This window comes from Musca autumnalis, unplaced genomic scaffold, assembly GCF_047663935.1.
Source record: "Musca autumnalis isolate F117 unplaced genomic scaffold, ASM4766393v1 scaffold_2, whole genome shotgun sequence".
NCBI lineage: Eukaryota > Metazoa > Arthropoda > Insecta > Diptera > Muscidae > Musca > Musca autumnalis.
Genome location: NW_027411755.1, coordinates 190,889,373 through 190,902,530, shown reverse-complemented (window position 1 = coordinate 190,902,530; position 13,158 = coordinate 190,889,373). Strand labels below are relative to the sequence as shown.

General features: G+C 38.0%; 1 protein-coding gene across 2 annotated transcripts in view; it reads left to right on the top strand.

The window, feature by feature from the left end:
- Positions 1–12,565, top strand: part of beat-IIIb (beaten path IIIb) — a 338,924-nt gene extending 326,359 nt beyond the window's left edge. For both annotated transcript variants that reach the window (XM_073970402.1, XM_073970403.1), the window contains 2 exons: positions 11,940–12,078; positions 12,235–12,565. The gene's annotated coding sequence lies outside the window, so the exon portion shown is untranslated. The remainder of the gene's footprint in view (positions 1–11,939; positions 12,079–12,234) is intronic.
- The last annotated feature ends 593 nt before the right edge of the window (positions 12,566–13,158 follow it).

The following is a 13,158-nucleotide window of genomic DNA, read 5'->3' as shown; positions in this document are numbered from 1 at the left end:
GCTTCTAGAAATAAAAGACATAGACGGGGTGTCTACAAAAGAGGATGTGCTCGATGCAATTAAAGCAGTTTCTGAGAAATTTATTTCCTTGGAATTATCTGCAATAAAATCGATGAGGAAAGCATATAGAGGCACTCAAACTGCCACAATTGCCTTGAATTCTGTTCTAGCAAAAACTATTCTGCAGGGACCGAAATTACGTATTAGATGGGCTGATTGTCGAACACGCGTAAAACTTGTGCCAAAAAGATGCTACAGGTGCCTGAACTACGGTCATCCGGCTGCAAAATGCGAAAGCGAACACGACAACTCAGGTTGCTGTTTCCGATGTGGGGAGTCTGGTCATAAGATGTCTACATGTTCAAATACCCCATGCTGCATGTTGTGCAAAAACACAAAATCAAATCCGAAGCACGTAACAGGGTCAAAGGTATGTCCCCAATACCAGAAGGCTGTGCGTAAACTCAAAACCTCAATATGAGACTGATTCAGTTAAATATGAATCACTGTGAAGCGGCACAAGATCTATTAAGGCAAACAGCCCAAGAACTACGTGTAGACCTGGTAATAATTAGTGAGCAATATAGAAATATTGAGTCGGAATGCTGGTCGAGCGATATCACTGGAACATCTGCAATTTGGTCTTTGAAGAATCCAATGCAAAATATACTAAGAGAGACAGGCTTTGTTCGTGCTACGGTAGCAGGTGTGGCAATATACAGCTGCTACATCCCACCGAGGTATGATATTGAGCAGTATGGCAGAATATTGGATAAACTAACCAATGATGCTTCAAAATGGAATAAAATTCTTATAGCTGGCGACTTCAATGCGTGGGCAACGGAATGGGGGTGTCCTAGAACAAACGAAAGGGGGCGAATACTACTGGAATCATTTGCCCGACTAGATGTAATACTACTGAACTCAGGAAATAGCCCGACATTTAGTCGAAATGGTGGAAGTTCAGTAATTGATGTTGCTTTTGCCAGTACAAATATATATAGTCGTCTTTCATGGCAAATTTCAGAAGCATACACACATAGCGACCACTGTGCAATACTAATGAGTCTAAGTAAATCTGCACCGACAAGTACTCGCGAACAAAATCCAACGGGTTGGAAGAGAACCCCCTTTAATAGAGAGATATTTAAACGGTCAATGGAAAATATTGAATTAAATGGCTCCCCAGAGGAAATGGCACAACAACTTATCTCACAAATAACCCAATCGTGCGACGCGTCGATGAAAAAGAGAAAACGAGGTTCAAATAAGTCCCCAGTGTATTGGTGGAATGATGAAATAGCCGAGCTACGCAAAGACTGTATCCGAGCCAGAAGACGATTCGTAAGAACCCGCAATAGAGCTGAAAATGTCATACATCACCACATCCTGAAGGAGAATAAAAAGAAACTCAAAGCTGCAATACGCCGTAGCAAACGGAACTGTTTTCTGCGCATTTGTGACGAGCTTGAAACCCAGCCATACGGTCTAGCTTACAAACTAGTGACAAAAAAGCTAAAAATTTTCAAAAACCACGCACCTACAGAAGCTGCAACGTTGGAAGATATAGTAAATCATCTTTTTCCACGCCAAAAGGTAACATCCTGGGAAACATTCGACCCCGGTGGATGCTTCACATACCCACCCGTTACACTAACGGAGATAAGGATAGCCGTTTCAAAATTTGAGGACTCTAAGGCTCCTGGTTTAGACTGCATTCCTAACGCTGCAGTTAAAGAAGTTGTTGAAAGCTGTGGTGATCAACTGCTACAGCTGTTCAACTCCTGCCTGCGATATGGATACTTCCCATCAATATGGAAAAGGCAAAGGTTAGTGCTACTAACTAAAGAAGGCAAGCCACTTGATGCACCATCATCATATCGGCCCTTATGTATGATCGATACATTTGGAAAACTTTTGGAGAGCGTTATACGAAATAGACTACAAGACTATGTTGAAGCTACGGATGGCTTATCAGAAAGACAATTTGGGTTCAGGAAGAAAAGATCAACGGTGGAGGCTATAAAAACGGTCGTTGATATTGCAAGAGCCGCAATAGATGGTAAAAGTTGGAAGAAGGGTACAAAGGAATACTGTGTGGTTGTAACCCTCGATGTCAAAAATGCGTTCAATACAGCAAACTGGGAAAACATTGTGAAGGCCCTTATTCGCCTCAATGTCCCTCCCTACCTAGTAGCTGTAATAAAAGACTATTTTCGAAAAAGGGCTTTAATATACGATACTGACGAAGGAGTCAAAGTACACAAATTCACAGGAGGAGTACCACAGGGATCGGTTCTGGGACCGCTGTTGTGGAACATTATGTATGATGGAGTTCTGAGAATAAACCTGCCAGAAAGGTCAAATATTATCGGTTTTGCTGATGATATAGCTCTGGTGATAGTTGCAAAGACCATAGAAGAGGCGAAAACAGTGTCAGAAGCCACAATTCAAGTAGTTAAGTCATGGCTCAACTCATCTGGACTGCAATTAGCAGAACATAAAACCGAAGCCATCCTCATAACAAGCCGGAAATATGTGGAGTACATGGAAATGCAAATTGGTAACTGCATAATAAGAACAGCAGAAAGCTTAAAATACTTGGGAGTCATGATAGATAACCGTCTATCGTTCAAGCAACATCTCGACTATATAAAGCTGAAGTCGAGTAAAACATGTGCAGCACTATGTCGAATAATGCCGAATACGAGGGGACCTAAATATCTAAGGAGAAAGATGTTAGCAGGAGTAGTAAAAAGTATAATACTATATGCAGCACCTATTTGGGCAAAATCCTTGAGACACAAATCGTACCGAGAGAAGATAAGTTCGGTTTATAGGCTTCTGGCACTTCGTGTGTGTTGTGCGTACAGAACCGTATCCGATGATGCTGCATTTGTTATTGCAGCAATGACGCCGATCGATCTGTTGGCAAAACAGGCGGAACGAACGTTCGAATTACGTGGATCAACGGTCAATGAAAGTGACATGGAGGCAGTCACAAGTCAAACGATGGTGGAGTGGCAGACGAGGTGGTCGACATCCACAAAAGGAAGGTGGACTCAAAAACTAATTCCAAATGTTGAAACTTGGTGCAACAGGCAACATGGTGATTTAAACTTCTACCTAACCTAATTCTTAAGTGGCCACGGATGTTTCAGGTCATATCTATTCCGCTTTGGACTCGATAGCTCGCCCTTCTGTCCGAACTGTGCAGAAGATATAGAGGATCCCAAACATGTCTTATTTGTGTGTCCTAGATTTAACGAGGAAAGAATGAACTTGGAGTACCAAATTGGTTGTACAGTAAGTGAAGAAAACATAATCCAGCAAATGGTAGAGTCTCCTCAAAATTGGAATTTTGTATGTGAATGTATTAAATCCATAATTTTGGAATTAATGCGGCAAGATGAAATTAGAAGAACAATGTAAATACTAGGTGGGGTCACTAGTACCATTCCCACCCTACGAAGCAATGCTTTCAAACGGCGGTACCGTAGGGATTGTGGAACGATGAAATGGGGTTATTTTAGCGTGTTAAAGTCTCGCACTCCTGGCAAATCAGGTAGCCAGAGTCTTTCGATGATTTTTTCCCCAACGAAAAAAAAAAGATAGATAGATAGATAGATAGATAGATAGATAGGTAGATAGATAGATAGATAGATAGATAGATAGATAGATAGATAGATAGATAGATAGATAGATAGATAGATAGATAGATAGATAGATAGATAGATAGATAGATAGATAGATAGATAGATAGATAGATAGATAGATAGATAGATAGATAGATAGATATATAGATAGATAGATAGATAGATAGATAGATAGATAGATAGATAGATAGATAGATAGATAGATAGATAGATAGATAGATAGATAGATAGATAGATAGATAGATAGATAGATAGATAGATAGATAGATAGACAGATAGATAGATAGATAGATAGATAGATAGATAGATAGATAGATAGATAGATAGATAGATAGATAGATAGATAGATAGATAGATAGATAGATAGATAGATATCGTGCCCAGTGGGTCATCGTATAATTTTTGGACCAGTATGCAGGAAGCATGGATTTGTTCACGGAAAACATAATATCGCTTTAAACAGGACCACAACGAACAGCATCAGTATTCATTTCCAAAGGATCTTCCTAGAACTGCACTTGGACACAAATGTTGAACTTTTGTGGGGGAGGTACCCTAAGGAGAGGACCGATATGGGCAATTTTAGTAGTTAAACTAAATTTGCACAAAATATTAGGAGATCCAAAGTTTGGAACAAATTGGTTGTACCGTTCAAGAGATATCATGCATACCATTTTAGTGAAATTTTTATACCCTACACCACTATGTGGGGAGGGTATTATAAGTTGGTTTTGCCCAAAAAGTTTGTAACGCATCGAAATAATGGTCGTAGACCCATACTTATATATACCAAAATGAATGTCTCGACGAGCTGAGTCGATCTGGCTATGTGCGTCCGTCCGTCAGTCCGTCCGTCTGTCCATCTAAACCTTGTAATCACGCTACAGGTCGCAATTTTGATCGGATCGTCACGAAATTTTGGATGTTGATGGGGGTCCCGGAGGGGAAGAAGCCTATTGGTTTTGGTGATGGTCGCATAATATTTAGGGGTCGGAAAGGGCAAAAAAAACTTAGGTGGATAAAATGACAACGTTTTTTTCCAAAGCGAATATCTCAGCTTCTATATGGGGTATACCAAAAGCAAGATCTGACAATTAAAGTAGAAAATATCACCTTTCTAATGATGTAAAGTAGGTGCTCGTAGGTGATCAAACAACGAAGATATCACAATAGTAGCAAATAAAACACCAATTTTCATTTTTGCGATTTTAATTATATTGACGAATATCACAGCTTAAGTTCTAAACTTTCTTCTATGAAAGTAGAAGATCCCATCTTTACAACGATGCAAACTAGGTCGGCGTAGGTAACCAAATGACGGAGATATCGCAATAGTCGTTAATACATCCCATTTATCCATTTTTTTGGAAATCACGCTACAGGTCGCAATTTTGATCGGATCGTCACGAAAATTTGAGGGTTAATAGGGGTCTCACAGGTGAAGAAGCCTATTGATTTTCGATAATATTGATGGTCCGATAATATTTAGGCGTCGGAATGGGCAAACACTTATTTGGAAAAAAGTCAACATTTTATTTCAAAGCCAATATGTCTGTTTCTTTAAGAGGTATATCAAAAGCAAAACTAGGCAAGGAAAGTAGAAAATATCACCTTTACAACGATGTAAAGTAGGTTGTCGTAGGTGGTCAAATAGCAGAGTTTTGGCAACAGTCGATAATGCATCCCATTTTCCGATTTTTTTGTAATCTCGCTACAGGTCGCAATTTTTATCGGATGGGGGTTAATTGGGGTCCAACAGAGGAAGAAGCCTACTGATTTTAATGATGGTCGGAAAATATTCAGGGGTCGGAATGGGCAAAAACTTATTTGGAGAAAAGGTCTACGTTTTATTTCAAAGCCAATATCTCTGTTTCTTTAAGAGGTATATCAAAAGCAAAACCTGGCAAGGAATGTAGAAAATATCGCCTTTACAACGATGTAAAGTAGGTTGTCGTAGCTGCTCAAACAACGGGGATATCGCAATAGTCGGTAATGCATTCCATTTTCTGATTTGTTTGTAATCACGCTACAGGTCGCAATTTTGATCGGATCGTCACGAATTTTTTGGGAGTGGATGCGGGACCCACAAAAGAAGAAGTCAATTTAGTTTGGTGATGGTCGGATAATATTCAGGAGTCGGAATAAGCGAAAAGCTTATGTGGAGGAAAGTCAACGTTTTTTTTTTTCTTATGCGAATATCTCCGCTTCTGGTTGGAGTATTCCAAATGGAATACCCGTCAATGGAAGAAGAAAAGATCTCGTTTATATTGATGCAAAGTATGTTGGCGTAAGTGAGCAAACCGAGATATTGCAAAATTCAGTAATAAACCCAATTTTTCAATTTTTTGTAATCACGCTACAAGTTGGAATTTTGATCGGATAGTGACAAAATTTTGGAGGTAGATGGGGGCCTTACAGAGGAAGAAGCCTATTGATTTTGGTGATAGTCGGATAATATTTAGGGGTCAGAATGGGGGAAAAGCTCATTTGGAGACAAATTCAAAGTTTTATTCCTTGTGAATATATCGGCTTCTAGTAGGGGTATTCCAACGGCAAAGCCTGTCGATGGAAGAAAAAAATATTACCTTTACATTGGTGTAAAGTAGGTTGGCGAATGTGGTCAAACAAGGGAGATACCACAATAGTCGGCAATGCATCCAATTCTTCCATTTTTTGCAATCAAGCTACAGGTCGTAATTTTGAGCGGATGGTCACAAAATTTTGGTTGCTTAAGGGGGTCCCAGAGAGAAAGAGGCATATTATTTTTGGTGGTAGTCGGATTATATTCCCTTAAAGAAATGTTTACCAGGGAAAAGCTTATGCACAGGGGTAGTGGTGTAGGGTATCACATGGTCGGCCCCATCCCGACTATAGCCTTTGCTCACTTGTTTAAATATTGCGGGAAGTACCGGAAGTTGTGCGCCGGTATTGCCAATCTTCTAACTGAAACTAAGTTTGGACAAAATATGACGAAGGCCAAATTTTGGACAAAATCGGTTGATCAGTTCGAGAGTTATCGTGCTCTCCAGCCACAACATATGGAGTCATAGCGGTGTTTTACAACTTTCGGGCTGTTTTCTCAAGAAGTATAGACTTGCCCCTAAAAAACTTTTACTGCCGTAATTAAGGCTGTGAGTTCTAGTAGATTCAACAAAAGTCAAAGTGATTCGGGAGCAGGTCTTAAATCAAATTTATTCGAAATTTTGTGTGGGAGGTATCCGAAGGAGTGGGCAAATATAGCACATATTTAAACCCTCTCTATATCTGGTAGATATATTAGGATATCTAAAGTATGGACCAAATCGGACAGTTCCATCAAGAGTTATCGTGCGCACAATTTTTCCGAAGATTTCTGAACTTTTGTGGGGGATGTACCTCAAGAAGTGAACCGATATGGCTTATCTTCAAATTTAAACTAAGTTTGGACAAGATATTACGAAGCACACATTTTTGACCGAGCGCAAAGAGTTATCATTAACTATAACTGGTTATTTTAGTACGAATTTTATTTGCCGTGTTTACATTAATGTAATCAGAAATTTCAAATAATGTTTAGAAGGGAAATTAAGGGCAGCGACCCTGTCTATATATTCTTGATCAGGGTAAAATTCTGGGTCGAGCTATGCCCGTCCGTCCGTCAGTGGTATTTCACTCAAGCATCCACAAAAATGGAGATAGGAAATTGTGGGAAGATGTGTCTTTTGTTCCCAGGCAGGTCAAGTTCGATAATGGGCTGTATCGGTCACCGTTTTGATGTAGCCCCCATATAACGGAACCTTCCGATTTTCGGTATTTTGAGACTTTTAGCTACAATTTTTAACCGAACTAGAGTTATCAGTGACCAAGAAATTTCTCCACAAAAAATCGTCTATATAAGTCCATGTTTTGGTATAGCCCCCATATAACGGCACCTCCAGATTTTCGCTATTTTTATACCCTCCACCATAGTATGGAGGGTATATTAAGTTTGTCATTCCGTTTGTAACACATCTAACTAATCATTTGCGACCCTATAAAGTATATATATTCTTGATCAGGATAAAATTCTAAGACGATCTAGCCATGTCCGTCTGTCCGTCTGTTGTAATCACTCTAGCGTCCGCAATAATTGAGATAGAGTGCTGACATTTTGCACCCGAGGGTCTTTTTTCCATAGGCAGGTCAAGTTCGAAGATAGGCAATATCGGTCCACTCTTTCGTATAGCCCCCATATAACGGTACCTCCGGATTTGAGGATTTTGACGTTCTTCGCCACATTTGCAGACCGAATTAACTATAATTTGGCACTTAGGGTTCCTAGTGATCAACAAACTTATATCCTAAAGGATATGGGCATAGGCCCATGTTTTGGTATAGTCTCCATATAACGGTACCTCCCGATTTTCGGTATTTTGAGAATTTTTGCCAACATTTTTAACCGAACTACCTGCAATTTGACATTTGAGGTTCTCAGTGGTCATAAAACAACTCCTCGAAACATCGTCAACATAGGTCCATGTTTTGGTATAGCCCCCATATATCGGTACCTCCCGATTTTCGGTATTTTGAGAGTTTTAGCTACAATTTTTAACCGAACTAGCTGTAATTTGCCATTTGAGGTTCTAAGTGGTCATGAAATATCTCCACCAAACATCGTCAACATAGGTCCATGTTTTGGTATAGCCCCCATATAACGGTACCTCCCGATTTTCGGTATTTTGAGAATTTTAGCTACAATTTTTAACCGAACTAGCTGTAATTTGCCATTTGAGGTTCTCAGTGGTCATGAAATATCTCCACCAAACATCGTCAACATAGATCCATGTTTTGGTATAGCCCCCATATAACGGTACCTCCCGATTTTCGGTATTTTGAGAATTTTAGCTACAATTTTTAACCGAACTAGCTGTAATTTGCCATTTAAGGTTCTCAGTGGTCGTGAAATATCTCCACCAAACATCGTCAACATAGGTCCATGTTTTGGTATAGCCCCCATATAACGGTACCTCCCGATTTTCGGTATTTTGAGAATTTTAGCTACAATTTTTAACCGAACTAGCTGTAATTTGCCAATTGAGGTTCTCAGTGGTCATGAAATATCTCCACCAAACATCGTCAACATAGGTCCATGTTTTGGTATAGCCCCCATATAACGGTACCTCCCGATTTTCGGTATTTTGAGAATTTTAGCTACAATTTTTAGCCGAACTAGCTGTAATTTGCCATTTGAGGTTCTCAGTGGTCATGAAATATCTCCACCAAACATCGTCAACATAGGTCCATGTTTTTGTATAGCCCCCATATAACGGTACCTCCCGATTTTCGGTATTTTGAGAATTTTAGCCACAATTTGTAACCGAACTAGCTGTAATTTGACATTTGAGGTTCTTAGTGGTCACGAAACATCGTCAATATAGGTCCATGTTTTGGTATAGCCCCCATATATCGGTACCTCCCGATTTTCGGTATTTTGAGAATTTTAGCTACAATTTTTAACCGAACTAGCTGTAATTTGCCATTTGAGGTTCTACGTGGTCATGAAAAATGTCCACCAAACATCGTCAACATAGGTCCATGGTTTGGTATAGCCCCCGTATAACGGTACCTCCCGATTTTCGGTATTTTGAGAATTTTCGCCACAATTTGTAACCGAACTAGCTGTAATTTGACATTTGAGGTTCTTAGTGGTCATGAAACATCTCCACGAAACATCGTCAATATAGGTCCATGTTTTGGTATATCCCCCCATATAACTTTACCTCCCGATTTTCGGGAATTTTCAGTGGTCACGAAATTTCTTCACTAAAATTCGTCAACATGGGTCCATTTTTGAGGGTCTACATTGTTGTGATGAAACTACCCTCAATTTGACTCTTGAAGTTCCCTGCAGCTATAAAACTTTTCCGCCAAAAAAATTAAAGATAGGTTGACTTTTTGATATAGCCCCGTAGGTGGTACCTTTCACCTAGCTGAACACATTTTTTAGATTAGATAACACTGTGCAACAAAATGGAGGTGAAAGTCTGGGGCACGAAAAATTCCTCTTGGGGAGAAAGGTTTTGGTGAGTATATTATGAACCCCGAAGGACAGATCCGCCATGAGTCGAACTTCCGCGTTATGGCGTGATGACATTTTTGTTAGAGACCCAGTGGGCCATCAGGAATTAGCGTTATTTATTTGTTCACTGTTGCTTAAGTGCTCTACAAAAACAACAAACAAAGATATAATGCTAATTAATGATAGCTTACAGGGTCTCTTGCAAAAACTTCATCACGCCACAAAGCGGAAGTTCGACTCACTGCGCATCTGTCCTTCGGTGTTTTTAACATACTCACCATTGTCGAAAAGTTGTTACAATGTAATTGTGAAAGGACCCTAAATATTCGATTTTAATTAAGACTTTTTTATGGTGGAGGGTATAAAAAGTTCGATCTGGCCGAACTTAAAGACTTTTTACTTGTTACGTTTTGAGTCACATTTTGAGACCAAGTGAGCTATAATTTTATATTTAGGGTTCTTAAGGATCAAAAAACTTGTATTCCAAATAATTATGGACACAGGACCATGTTTTGCTATAGCCACATATGACGGCACCTCCCGATTTTCGGTATTTTGAGACTTTTACCAAGAGTTTTTGACCAAACTAGCGTAATTTGATAGTTGGGGTTCTCCACAAAAAATCGTCAATATTGGTCCATGTTTTGGTATTTCTCCCATATAATGTACCTCCAGATTTTCGGTATATTGAGAATTTAGGTAAAATTTTCAACTGAACTCGCTGTAGCAACTGCTGTAGAAACTTCTCCACTAAAAATCGTAAACACAGGTCTTTATTTCGGTATAGCGCCCATATAACGGTACCTCCCGATTTTCGGTATTTTTAGCTACATGTTTGAAGGAACTACCCGTAATTTGACATTGGAGATTATCTGCAGTCACAAAACTTTTCTAACAAAAATTGTCAACATAGGTCTCCACTTTGATATAGCCTCAAAAAAGGCACCACCAGATGGAAAACATTTTTAGATTAGATAATTTAGGCATTTGGGCTGTCGGTAGTCGAAAAATGTTTGCACCTTGTGGACAGATAACGAAACTAATTCTTCTATTTTAGTTAAGAATATTTTATGGTGGAGGGTATTAAATGTTCGAACTTAACGCCGTCCTTACTTGTTTTCAATTCACTTTTCCTCAATTAAAAACCTCCATGATGGTATATGCATATGTATCAGAAAAACCCCTTACCCACCAAAAGCCCCCATATTTCCCCATTGATCTTAGCATAGATGAAACGAATGAATAACAGGAAAACCAAACCCACGAATATAGAAAATTGTTAAACTGCGTTTGAAACAATGTGCGGTCAAGACCGGCATCAACAACAACAATACCACAAATGCCACCATTGTTTGCCTAACCATTTTTCCCACCAACACCGATATGGTGGACATCATGAATTCATGTGTTGCTTGAAAACTGTTTACATGTTGTACTCGTGCTCTAGTAGTCTGTTCACACATCAGACCAGCATAATAAAAACAATAACAACAACGACAAGAGCAACAAAAACAATAGTCTAACAACCTGTGCGTGCATTCTATATGGCAATTCAATACTGTTGTCGTCGTCGTCGTCGTGGCTAATGTTAAGTGTATTTTTATTTACATATAATCGTTTATGTATGCATACGTGCGTGCTTACCCCATAGTTATTTATGTTTATAGCGTCGCATATTCCAGCACTGGCAGCACCACAATCACCACCCCATCAACCCGGCAGTACAGAACTGTCATCGTATTGGGAATTATATATGTTGAATTTTAGCTCATAGGTGTTACACAGATATGTATGTAGATATGTATGTGTTAACGGTCACTGTGTATTTAGTATGGTTGATGGCGTGCAGTTTTGTGTTGGCAATTCTAAACCATTTTGGGACACATTAGCTGTGACGTGATCTCACGAACGCTTACAATTTTCCGGTCATATTTAATTAGCTGGACTTCAGCGTTAAAATAGCTATACGTGGAAATTATGTTGATTTCGTTCACACTTAATATGTTGAGAATAACATTTTGGCAGTAAAATATAAAGATATCTTTAATTTAAAGAAGTAAGAAGGAAACCAATTATTAATTGAGTATAGAAACCTTAAATGTTAAGGTTAAGGATACTATGAGTCGTATATTTAATATCTCCCCCTGATTCATTATTTGTATGTTATATGCTTAAGACATTCTACATGCTTTATTTTATAAACGCCAAATAGCTTATATCAAATATTTTTCTAACTTTCATTACAGTGTGTCGCCAAAATTTCTTCAGTCTATTGGCAAAGTAATGAAGAAAGCGTCGAAAGTGATAAACATCAAAGAATACCAGTATTAGAGTCCAGAGAAACAGTTGTTCCGAAATCCAGGTTATTGGATAAATCAATAGAAGGTATGTATTACCATTTTCAATTATATAACACTGAAATGTTATTTATTTTAGAGTTATATTTCTGTTTTGGAAAAACCATAAAATTTTGACGTCTTTCCTTATCGCAGCTATATTTTATTAATAACTCGTTCTCTTTTTTATTTAATTTATTTCCAGAAAACCCAAAAGGTGCCACAGTATCTTTACCAAACTCATCATCATTAGCGTGTCAATCGACGCCGTTAAGCCTTCTATTACTGCTAACAGTCCAGCTTGTGACCATATTTGGTCTAAGCCATAGTTAACAAAATTATGAAAATTTTTAAATTTTTTTGAAAATATTTGTGTAAATACCAATAGTAAATGTGTTTTCCATTAAAATTTTAAAAACATGCATAGAATGAATGGCGTTCAATAACATTTTTAATAATTCACTTACAAAACAAATCATACAATATAATATATACCTTCAGACTACAACAATAAAAATAAAAAATAATTAAAAAAATTAAGTTACAGTGTTTTATTTATAAATGCACATAAAACTAGAACATAAATTTTTATGATGCAATCTCTCAAATAAAACGCTTGCCATTTAATATTGTCACAATTTTTAAATCAAATGTAAGCGTTTTATTTGAAAGATTTCATCATATAAAAATAATTTACAAGTTTTAAATGCATTTATATATAAAATACTGTAACTTAATTATACCCTACACCACTATGTGGGGAGGGTATTATAAGTTGGTTTTGGCCAAAAAGTTTGTAACGCATCGAAATAATGGTCGTAGACCCATACTTACCCAGCAAAATTTATTTGAAGTTGTTCCTTGTGAAGTAGTGATTGAATAGCTTTTTTTGAAGCAGTCCACGCAGAGTCATGAAAAATGCAGTCCGTTCTTCACATTTTGACAATGTCCGATTTGAATCCATTTCATAAAATTTTCGCATTTTAAAAATTTCAAAATTTTGCAAAAGAAACTTAAAAAGACAAAGAAAATAATTTGTTTCTTGTTAATTACACTGTGCAACACGAAAATTATTAACCATATTCTGACACCACAGTGTGATAGAACACCAAAAATGAGAAGACACGTG